General features: G+C 53.9%; 1 protein-coding gene across 2 annotated transcripts in view; it reads right to left on the minus strand.

Moving 5' to 3' along the window:
* Positions 1–12,782, minus strand: part of ZNF423 (zinc finger protein 423) — a 345,953-nt gene that overhangs the window by 323,847 nt on the left and 9,324 nt on the right. The window lies entirely within an intron of this gene.

Genomic DNA, 12,782 nt, shown 5'->3' on the forward strand with positions numbered 1-12,782 from the left:
GGAGGAGGGGCAGGGTGCAGGGGGATCCGCAAGGCCGGGCCAGTGGTCAAGCAGGGCGGGCATGCGGAAATTCCCGCTGGCTCATGGCTCCTACAGTTGGCAGCGCCGGAAGCCAGGACACATTCTGTGCGGGGAGCGATCCCACATGGGGCCAGGCCCCTGGACCACAGAATGACGACTCAGGATGGAGTGAGATCCCAGCTGGCGGGCATACTGGGGCCTTGGCTTCCCACAGCCTGCTGCAGGGCAGGGGGTAGGCCTGGGGACCCAGGCAACACCGGAGCAGGATGAAATGATGGGACGGGGCTCAGGCAGGACCCCTGGAGGAGGATCTCAAGTCCTTAGACTGCCATGCAAGAGTCCCAGAAAGAGTTAACAGCCTAGTATCAGCATGGATTTTAAAATGTCAGGGCAATGAAAACTCATCTCATCAGGCTTACCTGGGCTCTGACCCCTGTGGTTCCACCATGGACAGCCTGTGTGACTTTAAGCAAGTTACTTTCCCTTTCTGTAAAACAGTTGCCTTATCTCTAAAACAGAGTGTAGGAAAACATGCCCCATGATATCATTGTAACAACATTGTGTGCATTCATTCGCTTCAGTCGTGTCTGACTCCTGCGACCCCGCCAGGCTCCTCTGTCCGTGGGGTTTTCCAGGCAAGAATACTGGAGTGGGTTGCCATGCCCGTCTGAAATCATAAACATAAAATGCTTAGCCAGGTCCTTGGAGCATAGTAAATGCTCAATAAAGGTTAGCTACCTGGTCCAAATCCTTTGTCCCATAGAGGAGGCCCAGAGAAGGTTGGTGGCTTTCCCCACCTCACACAGATCAACAACAGACAGGGAACTTGACCCCCAGCTCCAGTCTCTCCAGCAGAGATTTTAGAAGAATGAGGAGGCTAGGGCCTGGCGCTGCCCCAGGGCCCCTCTGGGAAGTGCGCTCAGCAAGGAGGCGGTGGTAGGAGGGACCTCTGGAGCAACAGCTCCCTGGGGTTGGGGGAAACCGGAGCCCGGCCCTGGCAGGGCCTCCCAGGGGCCCGGGGCAGGGGCAGCTGTCCAGAACTATCTGTCCAGGGAGGGGGCAGGGAGCTGCCACTCGGAGCACGCTGTGTGCCAGTCCCTGGGGCCAGGCCGGCTCAGCCTGCTGGCTCCATCCACAGCCCGCCCCAAGGGATGCCGGGGGAGGCAGCCAGGATCAGAGCCGCCGGCTGCGTGCTCCCCTCCCCCAGCAACAGGGGACTAAAGTGGGTCAAGGAGGAAGGAGGGGGCCCAGGAGGCCTGGGGGAGGGGCCCGAGGAGCTCAGGAGGCACCCAGAGGGAGGCGACCAGGGGAGGATGCCTGGAAAAGCAGAACCGTGTGTGTGGTGGGCCTTGGGGGCGGGCAGGGCAGAGCTGCCAAGGGTTTGGGGGTTCTCAAAATCATCTCAGAATTAACTCCAAGGGGCCTTAGCCCAGGTTCCTACTCCCCCAGAGGTCCTTCCTTTGCCCCCTCCCCTTGGTCTCAAGGGCTCCATTTTCCCCATAATCCCCCGGCCTTTGCCAGAGCCCCACCCCCCACCGGGGGTCTGTAAGGAGCCCTCTTACAAGGCTCTCCATCAGTCCTGGCCTCCTGGCTCAGACCTGAAGGTGGGCCCAGCTTGGCCCAACAGTCCAGCCAGGAGGGGCAACCTGGGGAGAAGCAATCCAGCGGAGCCCACCCTTAGAAGCCCAGCAGGTTTGTGGCGTTATCAGGTCAAGTCAGGCCCCGGGCACCAGGGAGAAGAGTGAGAGTGGGCCCCACCGCCCGCCCCCCAGGGTGCCCTTGGGGAGCCTGGTGCAAAATGAAAGGAAGGGAGACAGGAAATGCCAGGCAGGGCTGGTCCCAGCTTGGAGGGGAGGCCAGGCTTTGGGCCCCTCTGAGGTAGGGGTTGGGGGCCACAGCCCAACTCTGGGAGGCACGGGCTCTAGACAGCCTCCACCCCAGGCTGGCCCTGGCCCAATCATCGGCTTCTCTCCCAGCTCCTCCACCCTGCGTGGCCTTAAAAAAAAAAAAGGAAACAACCACCCAGGCAACTCGATATGGCCCAGAAACCTCCAGGGTCCCTGGGTTCCAGGAAGCCTGAGCAGGAGGAGGTGGAGGGCAGGGAATGCAGAGGGTCGGTGCCCAGAGAGAGGGACTTCAGAAGGGAGGGCAAGCTTGCTTGCTCCTGGGCCTCTTGGCTACGATGGGTATCTGCTAAAGGGCTGCCTGGAAACCCACCCCTAGAGGGGCTCCTGCCCTGGGTTCAAACCCAAGCTCTGGGGAAAACGTTGGTGGGGAGGAAGATGCAGGCCCACCAGCCATGTCCTGGGCTTACAGGGCAGTTTGACTGGAACCAGAGAGAGGTCCAGAGGACAGGGCCCTTTAAATCTTTGAGTTCCCTCAGCAAGGCCATCCATGCCAAACCACCACATCCCAGATTTCTGGGCTGGGCCAGCTGGACTCTTGGGGCCTGGGGATGGGTGGGGGACAGCAGAAGGAAGGACTCCCCACCCTGAATGCGGCAAGTAAGCACCTCCCACCCGACAGAACAGAGGGTCAGCCTGGCTGTGCAGTTCCGACGAAACCAGGAAGCAGGTACAGCCCTGTCCACCAGCCAGCCACCCCGAGTGTTCCCAGGGGCTGGCCCCATCCTCCTGCCCCAGCCTGTGCAAGCTGCTTCTCCCCAGGCTGAACTTGAGGAGAAGGCCCAGGCAGGCAGGAGTGGGGGAGGAGAGTGGGGGAGTGTGGACTTGGCCACCAGCTGGGTGTTACCAGCCTCAGAGTTCATCACTGTTTATGGGTCTGTCTCCCAGCCCGGCTCCTGGGGAAGAGTATGGAAGGAAGGTGGCTCTGGGAGTGATGAGGGCGGGCACCTGGTGTCAGGCAGCCGGGCTATGACACAAAATCTCGAAGCTCAGGCTGACCCACCATGCATCCTCACCTGTAGGATGGCAAGTGTAATGGGACCAGGCTCACAGGGCTGTTGAGGGTATTCATGATAAAACATGTATAAAGCGCTCAGCAAGCACCAAGCCTCAGTAAACATTACCCCCTCCTGCCAGACCTCTGTCCATAGAACAGAGCACACTTGGAACTCTCCTAACAAAAGTCAGACAGGGTGAAATGCACAGAGAGGTCTGAGGCCAGGTCTAACCTTACACCAAGCTCAGACCCGGAACATACAGCAGGCCTGCACTCCCAGGGCAAGCCAGAACAACAGATATTTTGAGGCAGTGGAGACACAAAATTCAGAATAAAGCCCATTCAGTTATCCGATTCAGACCGCACTGTGGATGCAGTAGGTGCGTGAAGGCAGCTATCTTCTACTGGCCTGGCTGGAGGCCAGAAGGATGGGGACAGCTCAGGGATTTGGGTGCCAGCAACGAAGCATCAGTACGTACCTCCACTTCCAGCCCTAAGTCTGTGCAGAGGACATGGGCCCTAATATTAGAGACAGGGCCTGGGGGTAAGGACCCCTGTCTGTGGAACACGGGGATCTTGGAAATCAGTAGCCTAATAACTACTGCCACAGATGTGCAGTGTGAGCCAAGGCCAGGTCACGGGCTTCCCTGGATCACCCTTCCTCATCTGGCAAATCAGGAGGTGCCCCTCCCACCTCCTCCCTGGGTACTTGGAGGTGCCCATGAGACCCTCTAGAGCCACTCTATGCTCAGAGGTCGTGCATACCTCCAGGGATTTCAAGCTCAGGGTCCAGGGGCCTGCCAGGGGACTCCCCAGAAAGGACCTACAGGCCACCCCACCTGCAGAGTGAGTGTAACTGCTCACTCTTTATTGTCAGTCTCACTACCCCACCTCCAACTAAACTGCAAGCTCCCTGAAGGCAAAGACCCAGCCCTTTTCACTTGGCACTGAGCACCCAACAATAAGATCTAGCCCAGAATCAGAAACACACATCCAGGGAATGAACGAAGTCAGAAAGTACCCATTCAGTAAGTGAAAGAGTGAGTGAAACCCAGAATCAGTACCTGTGCTTGTAGAGCTTGTGTCTGTAATTTCTTCAACATATATAAGTAAACTCAGAATTGCACTCCCACGCCCGTAATCCCCACACAGGCGCCCCGGCGATGGGGTCTGGGGCCTTGCGTACAAGTCCTGTTCGTCCCAGCTGTGAGACACTGAGCAATTAGTTTTGCCACCGTGTGCCTCAGTTTCCTCCTCTGTGAAAGGGGGATAATCACAGTACCACCTCACAGGGCTGCTCTGAAGTTAAAAGTGAAGTGCTCAAAAGCAATCGAGGACACTTATTTATTTATTGTATATATACATCCAAGGACTGGCCCTACAGCGATCGACTGCCTTCTCCCGGCTCCGCCCCAAAGCAGCGAGCCAATCTGCGCCGCAGTCGGTACCGATGCCCCCGCCCCGCAACCCTCCAAGGCGCACATCTGGCCAGCGGGGGCCGAAGCCCACCCACCGGTGGCACCCGGCTGTGGGCTAGACGCCGCCGCCTGCTGCCCGCCCCGCGCTCTGGGCCGGGGACTCAGGAGTCCTGGGGGCGCCAGCTGGGCCTGGCCAGCCCCAGACTCCGAGGGGCGGGCGGCGGGGGCGGCCCGCGGTGCGGAACAAGCCCCGGCCCCACCCGGGCAGCGCGAGCGAGCGCCGCAGCCCGCGCCTTCCCAGCCAGCCCCCCGCCGCGGCCGCTTTGTGCCCAAACCTGGGCCTGAGTTATTGCGCCGCAGCCATGGAGCCCTCCCGGGCGGGGGGCGGCCCGACGCGTTCCCAGGACGGCCGCCTCAAAGGGGTCCCCGGGCCGCCCCGCGGGGCAGGCAGACGAGGGCCCGGGAAGGGGCCGCGTTCCCAAGCGCCTGGCCGGCTGGCGAGGCTCGCTGGGCGGGACGGGCCCCGAGGTCCCTCCCTCATGCCCCCTCCCCATCTGTTCTCCTGCCTCCGCCCCCACCCCCCCGGATCTCCTGGCCCTCCCCTACTGACCCGACCTCTTTCTCCTTCGCTACTCTCCATTTCCAATTCCCCTTCTCTCATCTCCCGGGACCCAAGTCACACCGAGCAGGTTTGCAGACAAATGCCAGGAGGGAGGGTGCCTGAGGCCCCCAGATCCCACCTCCCTTCCTAGAAGTGTCTGCCCTGCCCACCCCACCAGCCTGAGGTCACAACCTTGGCTTGGAAAAGGGTTGGGCCTCTGAGGCAACGGGTTGTGGGAGCCTCTTGGCCTCATTTTCCCATCTGTCAGATGGGGATGGGAATGTGGGTACAGTGCCAGGCACTGGGGACCCGGCAGTGACTGGGACAGGCAGAAGCTCTGCCAGGTGGTGCTTGCAGCCAGGCAGCCAGCAGGGTGAGGACCCTCCAAGGCCTCCGTGGTGACTTGGGCAGGGTTACACTGAGACAGGACTCCGTGGTTCAGAAGCTCCTAGAGGGGAGATAGGGAGGCAGAAGCCGCCCTTGCTCAGAAACAGCCCCATCAGACTGACTCACCACTCAGAGAAGCATCTCTCTGAGGTCTGACTGTGCCATAGAAACCACAGAGGGCTAGGCCAGTGGGGTGCCCTGCCAGCTTTCACCCTCTCTGGAAAAGTGGTCCAGGGAAGGACCACCCCCCTACACATCCCTCAGCCCTTCCAAAGCACCAGCTGCAAGGCTTCCAGCCTGCCGTCCCCCTCCATCACCATGGGCTCAAGTGTCACCTCCCAGATGGCCCTGTCTGGACAGCCTTCCTCACCACTCCCTGCCTATCCCAGGACCTGCTTTGTTTCCCAGAACTTGTTATTGACTCATGGACTTGTCGGTGGCCTCTCGCCCCACTAGAATAAACATCTGTCTGTTCGCTGTTGTGGCCTCAAGCACTGCAAAGAGTGGCTGGTGCATGGTAGGTGCTCAGTAAACTTGCGTTAGGTGAATAAATGAACGAATGAATGAGCAAACTAGTAAACGACAGCAGACCTTCAAAGCCTAGAAACCCAAACTGGACCCAGGTCACGCGATCCCAGGACAAGTGAACAAGCAAGTTTGAAAGTCAGAAACTATTGACAGGTCTGAGAGAATCCCACGTTAGTATTTTAAAACTCTGAGAAGCCCTGAAAGTGTTTAAAACGTGTAACTCTGTTGAACGCAGTGGTTGCCAAATGTATTTGGCCAGAAAAAATAGTTTTTATTCTTTTGGTGGAACATCAACAAAATCCTGGAATACATTTTGGGAAACAAGAATATAAACTCATTTCTCACACTCACAACCAGGATTTTACAGATGTCAACTGAATCTTAGCAAGGAGAAAGAACTTGCCTCTTTTTTTCAGCAAAGTCAAGTCTAGCACAGTGCTTGGCATATACTAATAGGTGCTCCAAAAGTATTCCAGTGAATGGATATAAACTAAATTCATGAGCAAAGTCTGTCATCGATGTGCATTTTCTCTATCCCTGTGCTGATGGTCTGAACCATGCAAGCAATAACAAGAATCTCTTCACTGTGGAGGCTGGGGCTCACACACACACGTCCATGCACATGCATACATGTGTGCGTACCTGTACACACATGTGCAGACTCACATGTGTGCGCACACACACATACCCACTGGCACACATACAGACACATGCACACCCCCTCTGGGGCATATACCAGCCCACACAGTCCCCTTCCATGTGCCTGGCCAGTGCACCCCTTTAAAAAGGCAGCTGTCCTTGGTGAGGTGGGGTGAATGAGGCATACAGAAACCGCATTCACAACCTGTTGGCACCTCCAGGGGACAGATTAAAAGCTTGGTGTTTCCCGCACATGTTCTCTGGCACTGCATTCTAAGCACACATACAGGTGAGAGAGAGAATGGCCAGGTTAGGCCGCTCCAGAGTGTGAGTCCAACAGCAACCATCCAGATGGCCATTTCAGTTTTACAAAGCTCCTTCTCACACCTTTCTTGGGAGGGGAGCCCCCATTTCATAAACATGAAACTGAGGCTCACATGGTGAAGAAGTGGGTGGGATAAGAAGTGGAAGTCAAGGTCCGCCAGCTCAGAATCCCCCCACACTCCCCACAGCTTGGAGGTCCAGGTGGTTCCCAAGAAAGACCCTGGCCTGGTTAGTGACACCCTGGTCAGTGACAGCAGCAAGATCTCCCCAGCTCATTCTTGTCCTGCCCCTGGGCACAATTCTGCCACAAGGTCATTGTATGACCCTGGATATCTGATTCACCCTCTCTGGGAAAGTCTGACCATTCACATGACAAGGGAGTTCAGATGATGCTTCTCTAAATCTGTTATGTCTTGTGATTAAAAAAAAAATAGCCTAAGGCCCCCAACTGAGTGGTGAGAAATGAGTGTTGAGATGAGATACTGCCTGAAAAGTACATAGCCCAGTGCCTGCATACAAGGGGGGCTCATGAAACGGGAGCTGCTCTGGGTGTTGTAATTCTATCTTTCTGGGCCCAAATCAAACATTATCCCCTCTTCCAGGTCTTGCCTCATTCCTCCTGTCAAAGGAACTCCTCCAACCTCTCTTGGCCTTCAACCTGCACCTCTGTCTTGGGCTGCCCTGTCGGGTCCTGTGGTTGGTCAGGGTTCTGTGTCCACTCCAAACTGTGGGCTCCCTGACAGCATGGCCTCCACCGGTTCATCTCTACAGCCTCCCTGGAGCCCAGGCTAACATATTCACTAGGGTAAGACACTCGGGATATGGATGGATGGATGGATGGAAAGGGAAGAAAGGAAAGTGAAGGAAAAGAGGGGAGGAGAGAAGAGGATGGAAGGATTACGGGTGGAGAAGAGATGAGTGACAGATGAATGGAGAGAAAATGGATGGATGATAAGATGGGTGGATGGATGGGACAGAGGAATGGAAAGGAAGAAAAGGAATGGGAGAGGAGGACGGATGGATGACAAGATGGATAGATGATGAATGGAGAATGGATGGAAGACAGATGAGTAGATGGATGTTTGATGGAAGAAAGAAGAGACACGACTACAGGACTAGTTGACGGAAAGGAAAGCTCACTCCCCCATGCTCCACATTCAGAGTGCTGTCAGTTCCCCTTCCTAAAGAAATAAGAAGTATCCTATAAAGATAAGAAAAATGGTCAACTTCACTGGTAATCAGGAAAGTACAAATTAAAACAACGGGCTATTTCTTGCCTGCCAGATTGGCAAAAAGGAAAAGTAGGGAAAAGAAGGAGAAGGAGAGCGAAAGAAAAAGAAAAAAGGGACCTATAATATGTGACAAGGATTAGGAGAAACATGTATTCACACACTGGTACTGAAGGTACATCCTTTGTGGAGAGCAATTTAGAAATATCCTTCAAAAGTTACAAGTGACCACTCTTCGACTTAACAAGTCCACTTCTAGGAATCTAGCCTAAGAAACACAAAGATTTATAAACAAGAATGTTACCTGCATCCTTGTTTATAACAGTGAAAAAACTAAACATCCATCAATAGAGGACTAAGAACCCACCCTACAGCATTATGGCTGTTAAAGTGGAATAGTCTGCGACACTAACATGATGATGTCTCCTAGACTAATGGTTCTTAACTCTGGCTGCACACCCAAAGTACCCTAGAAGCTTAAAAAAAAAAAAAAAAAAAACACCCGGGGGACCATCCTCGGAAAGTTTGACTTATTTCGTCTATGGTGGGTCCCAGGTAATGTTATTTCTTCAAGTGTCTAAGATGATTCTAATGTGCAACCAAGACTGAAAACTCACTGCTTCATGAAAACAACAAATAACAGAAAGCATAGCCAACCAGTATATGATACTATCTAAGTTTAAAATTGCATATCCGTCGGTGCATATACATATGTTTTCACATAAATTCACCACAGAAGAGGTCTGGGAGGAAAGAGAACTGTGGATAACAGAGCTCATCTCTGGGGGAGGAGGGGGTTAAATTATTTTTGAAGATGTGTAAATCAGTTATTAAAGATGCGGATACTGACAGCCCACAAGGAGAGAACACGGATGGGTGGGGAGCAGGACAGACCTCCTGCCTTCACTCGTGACCCTCTCTCTTTCCCAGGGTCCAGGGACTCCTCCAGCCCATGGAGAAAGCATGAGTTTCACTGTTGTCTTTTTGGGGATCCTTGGGCAGTTATAAGGTAATGGTTACTGACTCAGGCCCTGGGCTAATCCCAGCTCTGCCCACCTCCAGCCATGTGACTTTGGGCAAGGGACTTCTGGGCCTCAGTTTGTACATCTGTGAAACGGAGATAAATCAGGAAACCAGTAGGGGGACAGGCGGGAGGAGCTGAAAGCAGGGCCTGGCACAGGCGAGTGCCTGGCCACGATTGCCCCTCCACACCCTCCCCAGCATCGGGCCAGCCGTGCTGGTGGCTCTGATGGGCATATGTGGGGCCTGGACATTCTCCGTCCACATTGCCCCCTGGCTTAGAGGAGCACGAGACAGCCTACTCCAAGGATGCCTGGCAAAGGCCCTGGGGCCAAAAGAGCGAGGGACACCTCAGGCTGAACTGTCAGACACGTGAAAAGACACTGACATCACAGTCAAGCCCTTGACATGTCTTCTCTTATCCAACGTTCCCTTCAATCCACCACAGGACCCAGGGAGCAAGAAAGGATCCAGATGCCCTGATGGAGGATCCCCCAGATCTGCCTCTTCAGACTTCTCACCCTGTGGACAGGTCACTTTAAAAAGTACCTTGAAAAGGGGCTTCCCTGGTGGTCCCATGGTTACGACTCTGCCTGCGATGCAGAGGACACTGGTTCAGTCCCTGGTCCAGGGAGACTCCATATGTAGAAGCAAGTAAGCCCATGCGCTGCAGCTACTGAGCCCGCATGCTCCAGAGCCTGTGCTCCGCAGCAAGAGACGCCACGGCAAGGAGAAACCGGCGCTCAGCAACTAGAGAGCAGCCCACGCTCACTACAAGTAAAGACAGCCCTCGCACAGCAACCAAGACCCAGCACAGTCAACAATTAAATATATAGCTTTTTAAAAAGGCATTTAAAAAAAATACCATGAAAAGACCTAAAAATATCTTTCTAGTTTGTATTATTTTAAAGCCAAAGCATCTTGTGCTTTCCCACTCTTATGTTCCGGGGATTAAAATCTTAAACCATGTAAGACAGCTAGCTAGCCCCACCAGTTCCATTCCATTTCACAGATGGGAAAACTGAGGCCCACATAGGGCACTGTCCTGCCCAAGATCACAGAGCATGCTTCCTCCAAACCACAACCCTCCCATGCGAGAGAAATAAGTCAGTCTTAACACAGACCTTCAGTGATACAGGGGTCTTTCTTTTTCATGCTGCTTTATTTTATTGGCAGTTTTCCCTGCAAACACACCTTGTTTTCCTCCTTCCTTCTCCCAACCCATCCCTCACTCCTAGTGCTATGTGGGGACAAACCGTCCCTGAAAGATGCTGAAGGACCCGAGGGCCACTTAGTGGAGATGGGACCGCAGAGTCCTGGCCAGCACTGAGCTGGGTCACATATGTCCACTTTGAAGCCCCCTTAGGACTGTGGCAGGAAGAGGGAGTAGTTTATTCAGTTAAAAGTTCTGTTGTAGTTAAAGTTAGTATGAAAATCTCATATTGCTTTTATTCTTTGAAAACAGTGGTTTACAAACTAGCACAATGATTGCCACAGTAGCTACAATCTCACATGTAGGAGAGCACTACATACCCACCCACCCTTGGGCTAAGGGTGAAGGGGGAGAATAGGCAGAGAGCATCCCAGCCCCGGGGGGGTGTGAGGGCTCCCAGTCCTCCAGGAGGAGCATCTCCGGAGGAGGGGAAGGAGGCAGGAGAGACCACCAGAGATGCCAGCCAGGAGCCGAAGTCACCCATCAAGATATTGCTTTTCAGTCCCTCAGTCGTGTCCGACTCTTTGCCACCCCATGGACTGCAGCACGCCAGGCTTCCCTGTCCTTCACCATCTCCCCGAGCTTGCTCAAACTCGTGTCCATTGGATTGATGATGGCATACAACCATCTTATCCCTTGTGGCCCCCTTGTCCTCCTGCCCTCAATCTTTCCCACCATCAGCGTCTTTCTTTTCCAGTGAGAGGTTCTTCCCATGAGGTGGCCAAAGTATCAGAGCTTCAGCTTCAGCATCAATCCTTCCAATGAATATTCAGGGTTGATTTCCTTTAGGATTGACTGGTTTGATCTCCCTGCTGTTCAAGGGACTCTCAGCCTTCTCCAGCACCACAATTCAAAAGCATCAATTCTTTGGTGCTCAGCCTTCTTTACATAGAGATGGACTGTGACATGTTCCTGTGAGTTTACCCACTCACTCACTAACTCATTCATTTAGGAATTCATCTAGTCTTTAACCAGTTATTTGTTCACAATTCACTCATTCACCTGTCTACTCATTCATTCATTCCTTCAATAGCTTATACAGTTACTCATTCACCTAACAAATCTATTTAAACACAAGGACTCAGAAGCCCAAGACAAGGTCATCTGCAGTCATCTGTAAGTGAGCATGGTCTCCCGGAAGCCCACCAGGCTGACTGCATCCCATGCAAAGCTACTCTCCCCCTGGGCCAGTAGACCAAGGCCAGCTTTGCTGACTCTTAACAGGGCTGCCCTGGGGACTGGAGCTTTGAGCTACTCCCTGTGGCCCCAAGAGACAGACCCAGGACCATGGCACCTAAATTACAGGAGGCGGACTGCAGCTTCATGGAAAGAGAAACATGGGAAATTCAAGCTAAAAAGGCACAAGTTGTGCCATAGAGGTAGTGAGCTCCCAGAGACTGAAATGTGTGAGTCCAGGCTGGATGGACTCAGGATGCCACAAACACATGGGAAGGCTGAAGGAAGTGGCCTCCGAGGTTCCTCTTCAACCTGGGATTTTCAAGATTCTGAGAAGTTCAAAGGCAAAAATAGTAAAGGTCTGAATCTTCGCATCACATGTGCCAGGCCCCTGGCTGTCCCTCTCTCCCTGAGGAGACAGGGCATCTGCAGAGCGGTCCTGAGCACTGAGAATACGCACTCTGCTCCTGCTTCCCCAGGGAACCCAGCGCTCACTGCAGCCTCAACCCCAGGCGACCAGAGCCTGCCCCTTCTCTTCATCCCCCCCACCCTGGGAGCCTGGTCTCCTTCCTCACCCTCTCCTTGGGGATTCTCTGGAGCTGGTGATTGTCTCTCCTCTTCCCAGGTTCAGACCTGCAGCCTCATGGGGCTAAGGACAAAGCAATAGCTCAAGTTCAGAAACCAGAAGTATGCTGTATGTTGCTGGCAGCTATGGGGTCCTGCCAGCCACCCCCAGGCCAAGGGGGTACACCCAGGCCTTATGTACCAGCCCCTACCATGCCAGCTCCTTTATCCAGCCATGCCCTGCTCCCTAACCCAGCCCAGATGGCCATCACTCTGCCTCAGGCAGGTAAAATTCAGTGCAACAGGAGTTAGGTGAACAGTATGTTTTATTTAATTAGGATCAACAGAAGAGATAAACCTCACAGCAGGACAGGGAATGACAACGCTGCAAAAAAATAATTCATGCCCAGGTAACGAAAGGGCAGATTTCAATTACAGGAAAAAGTGGGGGAGGAAAGGTGGCTGGCACCTCAGGGAGAACAATATAAGAGTCTGTAGCACCCAAGCCAGCAGGTCAGAGGCAGTAGGCGCTCTAGGACTGCAAACCAAGGCAACTAAGTGGCCATTCCACAACAGCTATCCCTCCCCTGCGCCATCGCAGACAAACCAGCCTGAAGTGTGTAGGGCTGCTAAGTCAGAGGGGCTGTCTGGGTCCTGGCAGGCAGGTGTGGGGGCCATGGGCCAACCTCACATCTGCCAGTCTCAGTCTCCAGAGGAATGGTGCCCCCAAGGAGAGAGAACGCATGTTCTTATCCTGAGAG

Source organism: Bos indicus, chromosome 18 (assembly GCF_029378745.1).
Source record: "Bos indicus isolate NIAB-ARS_2022 breed Sahiwal x Tharparkar chromosome 18, NIAB-ARS_B.indTharparkar_mat_pri_1.0, whole genome shotgun sequence".
Classification (NCBI taxonomy): Eukaryota; Metazoa; Chordata; class Mammalia; order Artiodactyla; family Bovidae; genus Bos; species Bos indicus.